A 13836-nucleotide genomic window follows, 5' to 3' on the forward strand; every position below is an offset into this window, starting at 1 on the left:
ATTTCTCCTTTTTGAGACAACTTGAAAGATTAACGGGTGCCCCACTGTTAATTCCCGAGAGAGACTGAAAAGACACCAAATGATCCAGGAGTCTTCTGGGCCTTACCCAATGTGAATTGGGTCTTTCCATTGATGTACTTTGAATCAGGCTCTTTAAAGAGGTGGAAGGTAAGAATTCTTGTAGATGTAGGAATGTAGGATTCATTTTTACTTTGGCTAACAGAAGTTATTTTTCATGGACCTGACCTGCTATGATCTGTTTATATTTTGCACCACTAAAGAGTAGGGGTGTATGGATCTGGTGGTTTCGTTTTGCCCGTTATATACGATGGAGCCAATGGTGAAATTTGGAGGCAATCAAATTTATCAATTTTTGTAAACATTAAATTCCTTTGCTAAAAGAACCAGGCTACAACAGACAGGATGATACTTTCAAGCACTTTCAAACAAAGTTTCTTTATACATGCCTGATTTTCATTGCATACTAAATCCACGGCAAGTTTGAAGCAGCCTGAAATATATCTATTTTTTAATTATCCTTCCCCAGCTGTGGAGGGCCTGCCTGTAGTGGAATTAATGTGGTTCTATTTCATTGGCTGGGGAGATGATTTTAAAATGTTGCACAGAGGGTCCATGTCTCCTGCACATCTCAGAGGCCAGACAGAGGCTCACTGCACAGAGAGGCTTTGCGTGGAACTGTATAGCCACAGATTTTTTGGCTACTGTGCCATCTGAATATTTCTTAACTGGCAAAAAACATTTTCATCTTCAGAAAACTCAAGTCAGACAGAAATTGATAAACTCTTTTTAAACTGCCTGTTAGCTGACTATAAGCATGATGAGAAATGTCAGTCCAAAGAGTAATTTCTCCAGACATAAATGTGTGCCTGGCTACAGCAGCTTAGAATCACAGTGCTTCCTTAAGTCTCTGGCTTTATCCTTGCATGACACTATAATTAAAATCACATTACCTTGAATGAAGAGGGGTTTCATGTATATTTGTTTATATGACTACTGTCTCTCTCTCCTTTCACAAAACATCAGTATAACAAATAGACTCGGCACTCATTTGTCTCGCATGTCAAAACCATGTTCTTTGCCATAGCATATGAATGTGAGCGTAACATTACAAAGAACAGATTTTCAGCATCACAAAGCAAAGCAAGCAAACCACATTAGCTAAGCTTAGTAGCTGCAGTCTACGCTCTTTCTTTTTCCAACAAAACCTCATTGCTGGAAATGTCTTGCTCCTGGAACAATCCTGGCAACACCCTGGACAAGAAGGACATTTGTTGGCTGCTTTCCATGACAGTCTCAATCTGATCAGGCCACTGCTGGTTATAGGGACTTCAAAGGGACTTGGCATTTCACGTACATTTGGTAACAGTTCCTGTCTGCTGGAACAACTGTTTGGCTCTAAACACACACTTTTTACTCTAGAAATTGAATGTAATATTAACATGTGGCACTTTTCATCTTTCAAGTGCTCTGCTCCAGTGGTGTATTTGCTTTGGGACAGAGAATGGCTGAAAAAGACTCAAGAGGACAAGTAGTTTTGTGCTTAAGGTACCGGATTTGGGAAATCTAGGCTCAGTTCTGCCAAAGATTCCCTATGCAACCTTGAGAAAGTCACTTAGGCCTTGTCTACACTCACACTTTTGTCAGTATAACTTATGTCACTCAGGGATGTGAAAAAACCCCACCCCTCTGAGCGACATACGTTACAGCGACAGAAGCACCGGTGGGAGATGCTGTCCTGCCAACATAGCTACCGCCACTCAGTGGGGTGTTTTAATTATGTCGATGGTAAAGCTCTCTCCTGTCGGCATAGAGCGGTTAAATGGGAGATCTTAAAGTGGCACAGCTGTGCCATTATAAGGTCTGTAGTGTAGACACGGCCTGACTCAGGCTATGTCTACAGTACACAGCTTTTGGCTGTGTTGCTACAGCCATGTCACTAAAAGGCACGCAGTGTAGCCGCTGTTTGTCTGCTGACAAAAACTTCCACCCATAGCGAGCGGCGTTAGCGTTGTTGGCAGGAGAGCAGTCCTGCCGACAAAGAGCTGGTAACACTGGTGCTAGTCATCGGCAAAACATTTGCCTTTTGGAGTGGTGTTTTTATAACATCTCTGAAAGACAAAAGTTTTGTCGTTCAGTTGCCAGTATAGACATAGCCTCAGTTCCTCATCCTTTAATTCTTGTGTCTGTCTTGTCAGTTTAGATTGTAAATTCTTCAGGGCTGGGACTCTCTCGCTATGGGCAGGTCTTCACTACCCGCCGGATCGGGTAGTGATCGATCTATCAGGGATTGATTTATCACGTCTCATCTAGACGTGATAAATCGATCCCCGAACGTGCTCCCCGTTAACTCCAGAACTCCAGCTTGAGAGAGGTGGAAGCGGAGTCAACAGGGGAGCAGCAGCGGTCGACTTACTCCTGTCCTCATGGCCAGGTAAGTCGACCTAAGATACGCCGACTTCAGCTATGCTATTCGCGTAGCTGAAGTTGCGTATCTTAGGTCGACCCCCCTCCGCAATGTAGACCAGGGCTAAGTGTACGTACAACATGGCCCTGAGCTCAGGTGGTACTCTAGGTGTTACAGTAGTACAAACATAGGTGTAGGACCAGTGGAGATTGCTGATATTTATTTATATTGTGCTTTGTAAATGATTTGGAACCATCATTTAGGAACCACCAGTTGCTCAATGTTAGGCTATGTAGCTGTGCAATGATATTCCTGTTACTTCTCATCCTCCCTGCTCACTTCTCTCCTAGTGTTTGTTACACATACTTGTGCATCATGCTTGAAATTATATTGTAGTTTCTGGCAGGAAACATGTCATTCTATGTGTTATACTTAGGAATTACCTGGCACAATGGGGCCCCAGGCCTCACATGTCCTTTGGGCACTACCATGCTTTTATCATTGTTACCCCAGCCCAACCTGCCTCCCACCCATTTTTACTTTTACCCACCAGGTGTGTCTTGTTTTTTAGATTGTAAACTCTTTGTGTCTATATAGCACTGTGATGGGGTGTGTACCCCACACAGGCTCCAAAAGGGTTAATGTGGGTCTTAGAGGCCATTTCACATACCATGTTACACCTAGAGGGAGAGCATGAGAATGATTGAGGATGAAGCCCACCTGAGAAGGGGCAGAGAGAGGACTATAAACAGAGGAAATTGAGAGCAGAAGGGGCTGTTATAAACTTCACAGGTGCCGACTTCCTCTGGGCCCAGGGGATGCTCCGCCCCAGCCCCGCCCCCACCTGATCCCTTTCCCCAAACCCCTACCCCCACCCCTTCCTGCCCCTACTCCGTCCAAAGCCCCGCCCCACCCCTTCTCCCAAGCCTGGTTACTCTGGCTGGGGTAGACTTAAATTGTGAGCTGGCCAGACAGACAAGTCATGGGACAAGGTGGACCACCATAGGACCAAAGCAGCTGTTGGCAAGGGTGCCAGACAGGGAGAAAGCAGCTATGCATGTCTATCCACAAGGAGGTGATCTAGCAGTGAGTCCCTCCTCCTTCACAAGCACCTAGCACAATGGTTTCCCAACCTGTTTGAGACTTGTAGGTGATATTGCAATAATAAATAATACGCTAAATGAAATTCTTACCACAGTCTCTTCAGGAGCTTCTCTTCAGTCCCCTGCAAGAGCCTTTGGCTCTTATCTCTTAGTGTTAGGACAAATGGGTATTCCAATATTAGATCCAGGTTCAATCCTTAAAATGGACCTGAACACTCACATCTTCTTGAAGTGGCTCCTGTGCTTAAACTTTCAGAGCTTGGGCAGCACCCTCCACCACAGACAGATTTTAGCCCCATGCTGGCTTTACCAGTTCAGAATCCAAACCAAAAGATTACTTACGAACCTGCATTCTTGAATGTTGTAAAGATGCTATGCTGCACACTAAACTTTCTACAGCACTGCCAGATTAACTTCATGTAAATTCTATTATGCTCATTTTACAGGTTGAGAATCTGATAGGTTTAATGACTTACCCAGTGCAGGGGTGGCAGGTTTGTAGAAGTTTTGGTGGTGCCCAGAATCTGCCCCCCCAGTTCTGCCCCCCCCAACTCTGCACCCCACCTGCCTAAGGCTCTGGGAGGGAGTTTGGGTTGGGGGATGAGGTCTGGGGTGCAGGCCCTGGGCTGGGGCAGGGGATTGGGGTGCAGGAGGGTGCAGGGTCAGGGAGGGAGTTTGGGTGCAAAAGGGGTGAGAGGTTGGGCTCTGGGAGGAAGTTTGGGTGGGGATGGGGTCTGGGGTGCAGGGTCTGGGATGGAGTTTGGGTGCTGGGTGCAGGCTCAGGGCTGGGGCAAGGGGTGGGGGTGCAGGAGGGGGTGAGGGGTGTAGGCTCTGGGAGGAAGAGCATAGGGCTGGGGTGCCGGGAGCCAGGAGAGCAGAGTCAGTGTGGAGCTGCAGGGGAGAGGCAGGACACTCCGGGACCCAGGGGAGGTGCGTGGGGGCAGCAAGTGGGTGCCAGGGGACACTCGGGGGAGGTGTGAGGGGGTGGCAGGTGGGGCCGGGGTAGAGACCCGGCCCCAAACATTGGTGGAGCTGGGCCCCTGGGCCCTGAATATTGCTGGAGCCCGGGCACCACGGGTCCATACAACTCGCTTCCCCTGGCCCAGTGTCACACAGTTTGTCAGAGGCAAAGCCAGGATCAGAACTCAAAAAGTTCCCAGCTTCCACTCTGAGGTCACAAATAATCTGCCTCTCTACATCAGATGTAGGAGAACAGTTCTCCTATTGAATTGCTTTAGCACTGCAGCGGTTCTCAAACTTCATTGCACCGCAACCCCCTGCTGAAAACAAAAATTAATGCACGACCCTGGGAGGGGGGACGACCAAAGCCTGAGCCTACCCGAGCCCCATCACCCTGGGTGGGAGGGAGTGGCCAAAGCCCAAGGGCTTCAGCTCTGGGTATGGGGGTCTGCAACCTGATCCCTGCTGCCCCAGGCAGTGGGGCTTGGTCTTTGGCTTTGGTCCTGGGTGGCGGGGCTCAGGCTTTGGCCCCGGGGCCCAAGAAGTCTAACACCAGCCCTGGAAACCCCATTTTACAACCCACTTTGGGGTCCCAACCCACAATTTGAGAACCGCTATGGGTAGCTCCTTGTAGTTTCCTCAGGAATCTCCCTCTCAACTCCCCCTCCTTTGCTTGACATGCAGCTGATTACCATAGAATTGAGAAGGACACATTTTTTCTAAAAGAAAATGTACGTTCAGATAGGAAAGTTGTATGTTTGTATCCCTTTCCCCTCTCCCTCAATAATCCTGGAGGGAGTAATTTGCAGTTTGCCATTAATCACTGGAGTAGGTGCATTTGATATCCACCTAATTGCTGGAGGTGTGGCAGGGTTGCTGGCAGAAATGTGACATAAGTATAAACAAGGGTATGCCCTTGGCTAAACACAGAAAGTTCACGTAATGGTTGTGTAACCATGCCTAGGAGTGACTAATAGTTAAAGGGTCCCTCTGTAACTATTCCCTCTGTTCCCTCCCACAGGGCCAACAACAGTGGAGCACTTCACTCCTTTCTGGCCTTTTCAAACACTGGCAGCTGCTTGGGGCTGTAGAGAGCTGGCTCTGGGGTTTTTGAACATGCTAAGGAAGCTAAAAAATAGACATTACAAACAGCGTTATGGGATGACCAAAAAGTTATATAGGTACAGTTCACCGTCCACATAAACTACCTTGGGTATCACAGAGGACTTCTGAGAATATCATTAGCAAGGGGTTTTGTGAAATAACACATCATGTTGTCTACCCCTCTAAGCAAGGGCTAGGAAACTGCCAGCAGACTGCAAAAGAAATCAGCTGTCTAATTCTGAAAAGCCAAATAATATCCATCAGTTGCCTCTGACACCCTAAAGTCCCATCTTTCTCCAGCACCCTAGCACATCTACACTGACCTTGCCAATGTGTCATTACCCTCAGGGCTAGTCCCTGGAGGAGGCTATGCCAAGTGAGTGCAGTATGCAAATGTAGAACCCCTTTCATGATTTATAAGAAGTTTGCAGTTAAGCAGTCCCCTGCCTTCCCAGCATTTGCTCCCAGTCTTGATTACTTCAGTTTTTGTTCATTCTTAGAAACCAACACAAACCTGTTTACTGACTAATGGCCCGGGTTTCTGATTACCCTGAGCTGTGGGAGTTGTCCCAAAACATCTCTTCTGTTGTGACTGCATTAACTGGCATCTCTTTGAAATGCAGACTCCTGGTGATTGACTTCCAAACAAGTGGAGCTGAATGGGGGTTTAGACAGATTAACATTCTAACAGCAAGTGGCAGCCATTCCAAGAAGCTAAATCAAATCCTCAAGTGCTCATTAGCAAGCCCAAAAAACCCCCTATTTTAGAATGAAAACATATAAAAAATTGCCACATAAATGATGGATCTTTGGGGCAGCAGCTTTCTTTACTGAATCAGACTTTCATTCTATTCCCTTAAAACAGCAGGTAATGTGGCTACTGCAGACTAACATTTTTTGTATATAACTTTATGTATGAAGCTAAAATTAATCAATATTCAGGTTCAATTCAAGTTCAGATGGAGCCAGGTAAAGTTCATATTGCACTATACGAGAAAACAGAACTATGATACTTCAATGTTAGGAAGGTAAACGGCAGCTGTCGTGTTTATCCTGTGTTACAAGGTCTGTTACACACTTACACTGCCACTTACAGCACTGAAACTTTCTTCACTCAGGGGTGTGAACCCCCCCCCCCCGAGCGCTGCAAGCTTCAGCACTGTAAAGTGGCAGTGTAGACAGTGCTACAGCGCTGGGAGCTATTCCCCTCACGGCGGTAGTTTTATTACAGTGATGGGAGAGCTCTCTCCTACCACCTGGAAGCACTGGTGGATTCAGAGGCCTCTGGTAATTTCATGGACTTGGATTTGTGCAAGCACATATGGTCCTTGTCCAGCATAAAAGCTTTCCAGACTCGGTGGAGTCTACTGCTGGGTCGCTCCTCCCACTGGGCCCAGTTACCCACCAGACTGCCCCTTTGGAGGTCACCACCCTCCAGGGTCATCAAGAAATCCTCCATTTCAGGCTCATCCAAAACCCACACTTTCCAGGTTTCAGAGTAGCAGCCGTGTTAGTCTGTATTCGCAAAAAGAAAAGGAGTACTTGTGGCACCTTAGAGACTAACCAATTTATTTGAGCATAAGCTTCATGAGCTACAATCCGATGAAGTGAGCTGTAGCTCACAAAAGCTTATGCTCAAATAAATTGGTTAGTCTCTAAGGTTCCACACTTTCCAGTTATCCTTGGCTTGACCTGGTTTGTCACCCTCTTTCTGCATATCTGCTAGAGGACCAGTGCAATACATATCATCTCTTTGCACTGTCAGCAGCCTTGTCTCCCCAGCCTAGCCACATCATAAGCCCTCTGCAGCTCGGTTTGCCTCTTTGGAGAATCCAAGACCGAGGCTGTTATTTCACAGGGAATCTCTGCATTTTCTCCCTCATCTTCTGCAACACCTGCAAATACCAGGACATCAACATGCTCAATACGAAGAATATAGACACTTTGCCACATCATCACAGTTATGACTGCCTCATTGACCTTCACCCAGGAGCAGAGATTCCTTTCAGTCACGTCTACTCCCTCTCAGAACCTGAGCCACAGGCTCTCTGGGGCACCAATCTACTTTGTAAAGGAGGACAGATCTCTGTGGCCCTGTGTAGACAACAGGGTGCTAAACAAGGATACCATTTGGAACTAGTATCCCCTGCCCCTTATCAACAAGCTTTGTGAATAACTACACTCCACCAAGGTCTTCACAAAGTTAGACCTCTGCACAGTTTATAGCCTGGCGCAGATTAGGAAGGGAGACCTTCTGTACCCATTACGGACATTTTAAATATCTAGTTATGCCCCAGCGACTTTCCTGCACTTCATCAATGGCATCTTCAGGGACATGCTAGTCTATTTTCTAATTATCTACCTTGGTGATATTCTCATCTTTCAGAAGACCAAGCTCTTCATGATCATCAGCATTCTAGAGAGACTGTCAGATCATCTGTATGCTAAATCTGAATAACAAGTTCAACAGATATAACTGAATTCCTTGAGTATATCATCTATCCCAAAGGGCTAACCATGGCCCCAGGCAAGATGACAGCCATATCTTACTGGGCCGCACTAAAGGAACATCCATACGGTATAGCAATTCCTGGATTTCATCATTTTTTCTAGGTGATTTATCAAGGGGTTTTCTAGTTTAGTTACCACTATGACTGCCCTTCTGCCTAAGGGAGTCTCGTTCACCTGGTCACCAGAAGCCAAATCTGCCTTGGAGCAACTAAAAGAGAGATTCATCAGAGTGCACATCCTGACCCACTGAACCACACAGTAGAGGCCGACATGTCAAACTTAGCTCTGGGCATGGTGTTGTCCCAGCCAGCAGGCCCCCATGGCTGACTGCACCCCTGTGACTTCTACTTACACAAGCTAACTCAAGTGGAGAGGAAATATAATATGTAGGACAAGGAGCTGTTAACCATCAATGTAGCCTTTGAGGAATGGCATCATCTCCTAGAAAGGGCCAGGTTCCCAGTCCTGGTCCTTACCGTTCACGAGAACCGGAAATACCTCCAGACAGCCAGGCATCTTAACCAGTGCCAGATCTGCTGGTCCCTCTTCTTTGCCCAGTTCGATTTGATAGTCACCTATCACACAGGGTCATGAAATGGAAAGGCCAATACCCTGTCCCATAAGGATAAGTACATTGACTCTGGCAGGGAAACTCCATCCATGATTCTTAATGCATCCAATTTTTTAAACAGGACAATAGACAGCAATCTGATGTCATCTATCCATTCCTTGTTGCTCAATGACCTGTGCACCACTCGGATATGCCAGGCCTTGGATGGTGCCAGTGCCCAATCTGTGGCCAAATTCAGATTATTTATGTTCTGGAGGGCCATCTCAGGCTTCATATCCTCAAGTTATGCCATGATTCACGACTAGCTCGTCACTTCAGCCACTTGAAGGACTGGATTTTGGTGTCAGGGACTTTCTGGTGGCTTGGCCTATGCATGTCTGTCACGAACTATATGAGATTCTGCAATCTTTGTGCCCAAATCAAGAACCCATGCTTTAAATCACTTGGCTTCTCCAGCCCCTGCCTGTCCCATTTCAGCTATAGGTCACTGTGACCAGGGACTTCAATCGTGTAGCTGCCACGCTCTCAGGGGCACAGCAATCTAAGTCAATCTTTTCACCAAGATAGCACACCTTGTCCTGTGCTGCACTGTCCCTACTACCATGGAAATGGCTCACCTTGTCTTAGAGAATGCTTTTGTTTTCACAGATTTCCAGTGTGTATTGCGTCAGACCAGGGCTCTGTTTGTCTCCTGTTTGTGGCAGAAGTTTCTAAGGCTTCTGGATATAGAACCCCCCATCTTGTACATATACATAGTGGACTGGGGGGTTTACAGTCATGACGAACGATCCTGGGAACCAGTAGAAAATATTCACATCCCAGACCTGCAATAGGAGATGCATGAAATATATCCTGACAAGCCTGGCCCTAGGGCCCCTGGGATGCACTCTCAGAAGAGGAGGCATTGTCAGGAGTGTGGACCTGCAACTAGCGGACCTTCCACCTCTCAGGATCCTACAGTCTGGGCTCCAGCCCAAGCCTGGAAGTCTACACAGCAATGAAATAGCCCTGCAGCCCAAGCCCCACAAGCCCAACTTGGTTGGCATGGGCCAGCTGCAGGTTTTTCTTTGCTGTGTAGACATACCCTTTGCATTCTACAGCCCTATCAGGCACCTAAAGCAGGAGAGAGGGAAGGAGATCCTTCAATGTTCTCTCCCCTTCAGAATCTTATTTACACTGATAAATGGGACCTGTAATTCACCACCAGGATAGCAACAATGGAAGCTGTATCTGAATGTTTAACCATTGCTTTTAACCTGCTCAGGGACTGTATGCTAGTGGAAAATGGATGTAGCTCTGCTTTGCTCCACCACATCCTCAACCCCTCAGCCCACCTGTCCTGCCACACCCTCTCATCCTCTCGCACATCCCTTATGCCCCTCTGCTGGCTCCCCAGGCTTTATGCCAACAGGAAATTCCCCTCCGCAAGTGGACTTCTCTGCTACCCATTTGTGTGGGATCTTTTCACTTTGCTCTGCCTAACAGTGCAAATAAATGTATCCCAGTGCAGAGTATGGGCCAGAAGTGACCAAACTGTACTTTGTTTGCACTTATTTTTACAGTAGTTTCTTAGATTCATTTTTCATGCAGTTAAATAAAGTTGTGAAACTCAATTTCTCAGTTTAGGCAACTAAATTTCAAATAAAAGCTGATATATGATAAATGTGGGTAACAGCATTATCAGGAAAATGTTTTAAAATGGTTTAGTACATTTTAAAAAAACAGTTTGTCTTACGAAACGAAGTATTTAATTTGAATACATTCCCTATTCAATGTATCACCTACTTGTGAAATGTTTTAGGTGTATTATTTTTTGCTTTGTATTTCAGAAACAATAAAGGCAGACCCTGAAAAAGTAATTTGTCAGATTCTTCCTCAGTTCTCCCATGCTGATTGGTTTACTTGGAGAAATATTTTCTTTGTTTCATGCAGAGATAATGAGTTTAAAACCCAGTTGGTTCACACCAGCTATGTGATGTGAGAACATAATGCTCAGCTGTACCAAATGTACAGACTGGAGTAGAGAAGAGAAACAGAACAGGAGGAAGTAAATTTTTTTCAGTAGTCAGATTGCATATTTCTGTTATGGGTGAAGCTCGAGAGTCGTTATTACACTGCTCATGGTTTTCAAAATAGAAATAGCTGAGGGTGATTTTATAGGACAAATTCCCATGACACCACTCAGATGATATGTATCTACCAAAAAAACCAAAACAAGTTAAAACTGTGTAGCTTCCTCTACTTGCTGTGTAACCCAATAATGTCACTTAGTGATGGCTTCACACAACAAGGCTTCCTAACAGCTGGAGACGTTAACATTAAAATGATAATTTTAATGGCATTGAAAGATACTGATCATTCAGTTTAAACCATGACCCTAACCAAACTCTCTGCTCTCACTATCCACCTACCATCACCCTTAACTCTTCCCTCCTACTGTCCTTAATGTCTGCCCTCCTCTCGGGAACCCTTGCTTTGCCCTCTTCCTAGTTATTAAAATTCAGTGCTTCTGAGAAGTTCAGTGCAGTGCTAGAGGCCAAAGTTATCCACAGGACAGCACACCACAGTCCTTACTATTGAGCCTTCAGCTTAACCTGGAGGAACCACCTCCAAAGGGTTTTCTGCACTGACAGTTTTCTCCCATCATCATCAGTCTGGCACTACTGCAATTCCACTCGCAAAGGTGGAAACGCCACTGTAGTTCCACTGCCAGCATTTTTACTATTGTTATCTAGGTTGCTCGCTCTGCAGGCTGTTTGCAGTTGCTCCAATTTCTGAAAATTGTCAGTGTAGATGCAGCCCAAGTGCAAGAGTTTAGTTCAGGCTCTCTGTGAATGCAATCCTGGGTCCAACTGTTGATGCTGCTGCTAAGGGACCTAGCTACATGTGATGGGGTCACATCTACACTTGGAACTGGACTGATCTGACCAACGCACTACAGCCAGAAGATGGCAATGACTTCCAGTGAATCTGCAGCCCTGAGAAGAAAGACATTCTGGTGCTGTCCAGTCCTTTGGATTTTTACTGTTTCTGAAACTTGCAAGCTATAGGCTAATGTCTCTGAAAATGGCTGGCATTCAAGCTGTTGGGATGGTTAACTCTGTAAAGCAGTAAATCACAATTTGAACTAGCTATAAAAGCTACCAATTTCACAAGGCCATTTGTCAGCCAACTCAGGTTGGAAAGTAAAACATTCCAGGCCTTCTACCAACACCTGAAATGAGAACAAACATAGGAAGAAAGTCAGGCAACTACACACAAAGTCTGATTCATAAATAACAGAACATCCCTTGGGAAGAATGGCTTGTTTGAAATTCATCTGTGGAGCAGAGGGCCAGTGCAAGGCCCCTCTGCACCAATTCAACCATTGAGGGGAAGAGCATATCCACGCGGGAGTGGGAAGCCGAGCAGCAAGCAGAGTAGCTGTGAGTGTCCATTTCCTATGTACTGCACAAAAGGCCTTTGTACCAACCCCATAGACCAGCACAGAAGGTCACAAGGGGAGCAGGCAGGAAGAGGAGCCACAAGCTTACTGTTATGTAGCTCTAGTGTCCCTAGTACTATGCAATCGACATGGAGCAGCTGTGTAGCAACCCCACACCCTGGCCTCTGGTTGGAGGATGGATTTCAATTCCCTTCCCTTGGTACACAGCATCTACATAGAATATTCAGGCTTTCTGTAGGTGGAATTCACTCCTGGCACAGAAAGAGCAGCTGTTCTTGAGGCACTCTGGTACTATGGCGACAGGGTCAGCATACAAACCTGGAGAGACAGATGCTTAAATATTTCTCCTACAAGCTCGGATTCCTTTTTTAAAAAGCAGCCATAGCTGAAAAAAGCTGTGAAGAGAGTAGGATAACCAGGAAGCCCTTTTGCTGACAAGGTGAAAAAAACATATTTTTCTTATCCAAAACGAGAGAACAAGCTGAATAAGCCACTTCATTTTCCTTCCTTTCCCCTTTTCACTCACTAAGACTCTTACATTTATAAGGACACTCCTTCAGTCATTTGGCATCCTCCCTAGCGTTTCCCAAATTAGACTTTACTCTCTTACATATTCAGCCCCAGGGACCATTCAAAAGGTGCTTTTACTGTCTGCACTGAACAACTCATAACTTTGCTGTTGCTGTTCTTAGCCTCCACTGCCTGTGACTCTTATGAGTGTGGAAATTTAAACCCCACTTGTAGGTGACGCAGCATTTTCTGGGCCTATGGAAGCGATATTCCTTAGCAGCACCTAATAAGGTGCTCACATTCTAACGGTTTCATTTGGCTTTTGCACAAACGCAGTTCCTATAATTTTTCTGATGATGTTGCACACTCTGTGCCAGAACAGATTGTGTAGTTAAATTGGTAGCCAGATAATCCTCTTCTCTGGGAGAAGCTCTAAAATGACTGATGCTCTTGGATCTTGTCTGATTTAGTTGACTATTTGTGAGTAGTCAGTTTGTGGCTCTGAGGCAGAAGTTATGTTTGGAAGAACTGCACACAGCGAAAACTCCGCAAGAATTCTGGCTGACTTCTGCATGGAGATGTTTTGTGTTGCTTCCAGTCCAGCTCCCAACAAGTATGGTCCTAATATAAAAAGTGACTAAACTAAAAATGGCTGCCTTTGTATTTAGAGTCATATCTCCTGACTTCAGTAATTAAAATAAGTGTTAATTGCTTTTACTCCTATGAGCTCTGTAGAGCAAACATAGGTGAGGGGCAGTGAACTGGACTTTATTCCTTCCTTTACATCAACAGTTGTTTAAGAACTTATTAAGAATGTATTAGTTACTCCTGTGCAACCCCCAATGAAAGCACGAAGGATATCATTTGGCCTGCCGAACCTTTATTACATGAGCAGAAAAAAGCCCAGCTTGACTTCCAGATCCCAGGTTGAGTTTTCTGGGCTGGAAGTTAGAAACAATAAATCCTTTAGTCTGTAAATAGAGATTATAAAAATGATGTGAAGAACCTGGGCAATATTTATATTATATTTATGAATATCATATGTATCTCTATTTGATTACTGTCATGATGTCTGCTACATCGATGCAAACGATTAATTTAGTCCAGTGGAGCTTGCACATCTGCAGGAAAGCAGACAATGTGGTACTGATAGCCCAGTCACCGACACTTAAACAAGAGAGGTAAAGACCAATTGTCATTTTGCCCA

The 13836-nt window shown here is 45.5% G+C and overlaps 1 long non-coding RNA gene across 2 annotated transcripts in view; it reads right to left on the reverse strand.

Moving 5' to 3' along the window:
- The window catches only part of LOC140910664 (uncharacterized), a 96112-nt gene that overhangs the window by 12066 nt on the left and 70210 nt on the right, over positions 1-13836 (reverse strand). The window lies entirely within an intron of this gene.

The sequence above is a fragment of the Lepidochelys kempii genome, chromosome 4 (assembly GCF_965140265.1).
Source record: "Lepidochelys kempii isolate rLepKem1 chromosome 4, rLepKem1.hap2, whole genome shotgun sequence".
Classification (NCBI taxonomy): Eukaryota; Metazoa; Chordata; order Testudines; family Cheloniidae; genus Lepidochelys; species Lepidochelys kempii.